Genomic DNA, 5,321 nt, shown 5'->3' with positions numbered 1-5,321 from the left:
ACAAAAAAGGATTAAAAAATCTGAAGAAGGCCTAAGATTCATGTTGGACAACATGAAGAGGAATAACTTAAGAATTACTGGCATTCCAGAACAGGAACAATCACACAAGTCCACAGAGGAGATAGTTGAAGAGCTGCTACAAGAAAATTTCTCTAACATCCTGAAAAGTAAAAAGATACACATTTAAGAAGCTTAACAAACCCCAGGAAGGATAGGCGCAAAAAAAAAAAAAAAATCACCAAGACATATCATAATCAGGCTCTCCAAAATCAAAGATAAGCAGATAATCCTGAAAGCACCTAAGGAAAAGAGAAGTGTAACATACAAAGGTAAACAAGTCCGATTAAGCTTGGATCTCTCAACAGAAACCATGCAGGAAAGAAGGCAATGGGGAGACATATATAAAACCCTGAAAGAAAAAAACTGACACCCAAGAATCCTCTACCCAGCAAAGCTGTCAATTAAATATGATGGTGTAATCAAAACTTTCCAGGATGAACAGAAGCTAAGGGATTTTTCCAAAGCCAACCCTGCTATGAAAAATATCCTAAAGGAAGTTCTGTGGACTGAAAACCAACTAGAGCAGACAACAACCAGAAAATGACATACATGGCAGCATCACCCTGAACTCAACTGACAAATGGAAGAGTCAAGAATAGAATAAAATTAAAAGAACAGAGGATCTGGGAGGTCAGTCTGTGATCAAAACAATTACAATGTGAAAGAAGGTAAACACAGAGGAACAGAAATCCAGGTGGTGAGAAGGTTAGGTAGATTACAGGATAAAACAGACTGTCTTAAATGGAGGGAAGAGTTAATGGAATATAAGGTAACCACAACAGTGGGGTTAGGGTCAGGGTTTAGTTCGGGTTTTGGGGAGGGCTATATAAGAAATGGGAGAAGGCAGAAGAACTAGATAGGGAAACACTGAGACAGGTTTGCATGGCCTAAGTGGGACAGAGGTAAATAGTGATGCCTACTCAACCTTGGAACAACAGGGCTCTGGGATACAGGGATCTAAGCAAAGTTAGAAGAGGGGAAATAATACTAAAATGCTTGACTATCTTATGAACATTGGTTTTCCTTGCCTACTATTGTAAAACAGACACTTGAGTAGGACAGAAAAGAATATTGGGAAATACGATTACAGAAAACTTGTAAGCCTGTCTTCAGCCAATAACTGACTGGAATACCTAAACGTGTTCTAGAACTTGCCCAGTGAAATAGGCCTCTTGCAAAGCCTTTGCAGAGTATAGGTCTTAGGTGGATTCCTGAGTTCCATTCACAACCTTATGAGGTGGGACATTGCCACTAGAAGGGACAAGCAACCAACTTGGAACATCTAGAGCAACAGAAGATACATCTTCAAAGAAATATCATCAGGAAAAAAACCCAAAACAAACTGGCTACTACAAGAATAAGTAATCTGTTCGCCAGGAAGCCATCATGGCAAGCAAACAAGTTTCTTCAGGACAAACTCCCCTCTAAGAGTGAACTCAAAGGGAACACGCAAACAGGCATGTAAGCTTGCTGGTGGCCACATTTGTCTACTGGTGAATAGTAGAGGGGAAAGGCAGCAATGAAGAAATGGGCTGAGTTCAACAACAGTCCACTGACTCCCATTGATCTGGAGTTGAGAAAAAGAAAAGGAAGGGCTGGTTGGTCCAAAGTGTGGTGAGACCTGGGGACACTTGAGCCCATGGACAAGGACATAGACACAGCGGGCACGAGCTGAAAGTGAAGCATCCAGCTGATATGAAGTGAGGGGAGGTGCACAAAAACACCCAAACTTACAGACATTACCCATTTGACCTAGCCTCAATGGCTTAATAATCAGAACTTGACTAGAGGAAGATGACAATAACAACAAAAATTTGTGATAAAGGAAACAAGGGTAAATTGCTACAATTTGATGAACCTGACCTATACTCATGGAGGCAGTAACTCTAAGCATCAAAAGAGAGGGAAGGAGTCTTCACATCAAGTATCAATGCTATCCCCTCTGTACATAAGGTATATAGGGATGGGCAACTTAGGCATTGGCTACCTAAAATGAGGGGGTGAGAAAGGCACGAAGTGTCTGGCTTACAAGGTTTCAAGAGAGAGTTTAGTTTAAGAGTATATGGGGGTGTCCCGTTCGCTGGGAGAGAGGAGCCTCTCTTTTTTTCTTTCTCCCTTTTCCCTAAGAGTTGTCTGCTGGTTCTCAGCTTGCAGAGGATTCTACAGTCTTTATAGATCCTTTTTGTTGGCATTACCATTTTTTGAAGCAAAGTTAACCTAGCTTTCTAGTGTGTGAGCTTTCTTTTTGGCCATCTTAAAAAACGTTTTTTTAATCTATAAAATAGACAAAAGATAGTTCTACAATGTCCAAGTCGTTCCAGCAGTCATCTCTCGGTAGGGATTCGCAGGGTCATGGACGTGACCTGTCTGCAGCAGGAATAGGCCTTCTTGCTTCTGCTCCCCAGTTTTTAATTATGCCAGCATCTCTTGGAAGGATGAAGCAGGGTACTACATGCCTTGCTAGTTTAATGAATCTTGGAATGAGTTGTTCATTGAATCAATGAGGAACTCATAGTACATTGTCTTCTGCTAGTACTTCTTTCCATACTTTGCAGTAGATATTTAACACTGGAAGTAGAAGTCCACTTCCTTTGTCTTCTCAACACCGTGGAAATGCAGACCAGGCCAGTAACATTTTGGCCAGCTTTGGTCTGTCTGCTAGAGACTTAGATGAACTGAGTCATTATCCAGAGGACAAGATTACTCGTGAGAATTTGCCCCAAATCCTTCTACAGCTTAAAAGGAGGAGAACTGAAGAAGGCCCTACATTGAGTTAAGGTAGAGATGGCAGATCTGCTACACGGGAGCCACCATACAGAGTACCTAGGGATGATTGGGAAGAAAAAAAGGCACTTCAGAAGAGATAGTTTTGATGACCATGGTCCAACCCAGTGCTTGATTATGACCATGGAATTCGTTCTCAAGAATCTGGTTATCATGACAGAATGGATTATGAAGATGACAGATTAAGAGATGGAGAAAGGTGAGACCTCGCATAACTATCATAAATTTGACAGTGAGTATGAGAGAATGGGACATGGTCCTGGGCCCTTACAAGAGAGATCTCTCTTTGAGAAAAAGAGAGGTGCTCCTCCAAGTAGCAATACTGACAACTTCCATGGACTCTTACCGAAGAAGGGTTATCCCCATCTGTGCTCTATATGTGATTTGCCAGTTCATTGTAATAAGGAGTGGAGTCAACATATCAATGGAACAAGTCACAGTCAGCAATGCCAGCTGCTGCTTGAAATCTACCCTGAATGGAATCCCGACAATGATACGGGACACACAATGGGTGATCCATTCATGCTGCAGCAGTCTAAAACCCAGCACCAGGAATTCTGGGACCCCCACCTCCTTCATTTTATCTTGGTGGACCAGCTGCTGTTGGACCAAGAGGAAATCTGGGTGCTGGAAATGGAAACCTGCAAGGACCAAGACACATGCAAAAAAGCAGAGTAGAAACTAGCCGAGTTGTTCACATCATGGATTTTCAGCAAGGGAAAAACTTGAGGTACCAACTTTTACAGCTGGTGGAACCATTTGGAGTCATTTCAAACCATCTGATTCTAAATAAAATTAATGAGGCATTTGTTGAAATGTCAACTACAGAAGATGCTCAGGCTGCTGTGGATTATTACACAACTACACCAGCATTAGTATTTGGCAAGCCAGTGAGAGTTCATTCATCACAGAAGTATAAAAGAATAAAGAAACCTGAAGGAAAGCCAGACCAGAAATTTGATCAAAAGCAAGAGCTTGGACGTGTGATACATCTCAGCAATTTACTCCATTCTGGTTATTCTGACAGTGCTTTCCTCAAACTTGCTGAGCCCTATGGGAAAATAAAGAATACTATTTTGATGAGGATGAAAAGTCAGGCCTTTATTGAGATGGAGACCAGAGAAGATGCAATGGCAATGGTTGATCAATGTTTGAAAAAAGCTCTTTGGTTTCAGGGGAGATGTATGAAGGTTGACCTGTCTGAGAAATACAAAAAATTGGTACTGAGGATTCCCAACAGAGGAACTGACTTACTCAAAAAAGATAAATCTCAAAAAAGATCTTATTCTCCAGATGGTAAAGAATCTCCAAGTGATAAGAAATCCAAAACTGATGGTTCCCAGAAGACTGAAAGTACAGCTGAAGGTAAAGAACAAGAAGAGAAGTCAGGTGATGATTGTGAGAAAGATACAAAGGATGACCAGACAGAACAAGAACCTAGCCTGCTTCTTGAATCTGAAGATGAGCTACTTGTAGATGAAGAAGAAGCTGCAGCACTACTAGAAAGTGGCAGTTCAGTGGGAGATGAGGCAAATCTTGCTAATTTAGGTGATGTGGCCTCTGATGGGAAAAAGGACCCTTCAGACAAAGCTGGGAAAAAAGATGCAGCAAAGAAGAAGCTCAAAAAGGTGGACAAAATCGAGGAACTTGATCAAGAAAACGAAGAAGCGTTGGAAAATGGAATTAAAAATGAGGAAAATAGAGAGACAGGTGCTGAATCTGAGAATGCTGATGATCCTAACAAAGATACAAGTGAAAAAGCAGCTGGCCAAAGTGATGATCACAAGGAGGAGTATACTATGCCAGATGAGTATAGAACTGGACCATGTCAGCCCAGGGTTTCCATTGGTATAGACTATGTGATACCTAAAACGGGGTTTTACTATCAGCTGTGTTCACTCTTTTATACAAATGAAGATGTTGCAAAGAATACTCATTGCAGCAGCCTTCCTCATTATCAGAAATTAAAGAGATTTCTGAATAAATTATCTGAAGAGCGCAGACAGAAGAAGGAAGCTTGAGATGTGCAAGAAGTTTAATGATTTCAAAGAAAATAATGGTTTTTGGTTTTTAATGTTAACCTTTTTTAAACAATACAGATAGTGAGAAGAAATATATTGTACTCTTTTGTTTTAGTGGAATAATACTTAGATGTCTCTTCATGTGTTTAAATGTTATAGCAAAAATACATATACAGTTAAGTTAATGAAGAGCAGATTTTGTTTTATAAGAATGGCAACAGACAGAGTCACTTTGTTTAGAAATTTATGTTGTAAGCTACTAAAGATAAATTGCACCACTAAGGAGAAAAAGATGTAGAAACATTTAGAGAAATGAAATGTAGTCGTTCTAAGCTTCAAAGAAATGTCAAAACTGCTGATTCCATTCAATAAAGAACAAAACCAATTGTATTTTTATTACTTTCATTTGAAACATTCCACATTTTAATCTGAGCCTTAGCAGACTTTTCATTTGGA

The 5,321-nt window shown here is 40.1% G+C and overlaps 1 pseudogene across 1 annotated transcript; it reads left to right on the top strand.

The window, feature by feature from the left end:
- The first annotated feature begins 2,351 nt into the window (after positions 1–2,351).
- Positions 2,352–5,315, top strand: LOC102828831 (annotated as a pseudogene). The gene has a single exon (XR_438748.1). The product of XR_438748.1 is annotated as a matrin-3-like (transcript).
- Positions 5,316–5,321: the final 6 nt, after the last annotated feature.

Source organism: Chrysochloris asiatica, unplaced genomic scaffold (assembly GCF_000296735.1).
Source record: "Chrysochloris asiatica unplaced genomic scaffold, ChrAsi1.0 scaffold00124, whole genome shotgun sequence".
In the NCBI taxonomy this organism is placed as follows: domain Eukaryota; kingdom Metazoa; phylum Chordata; class Mammalia; order Afrosoricida; family Chrysochloridae; genus Chrysochloris; species Chrysochloris asiatica.
Note: the sequence above shows the minus strand (reverse complement) of the source record. Positions and strands in the feature narration are given on the sequence as shown.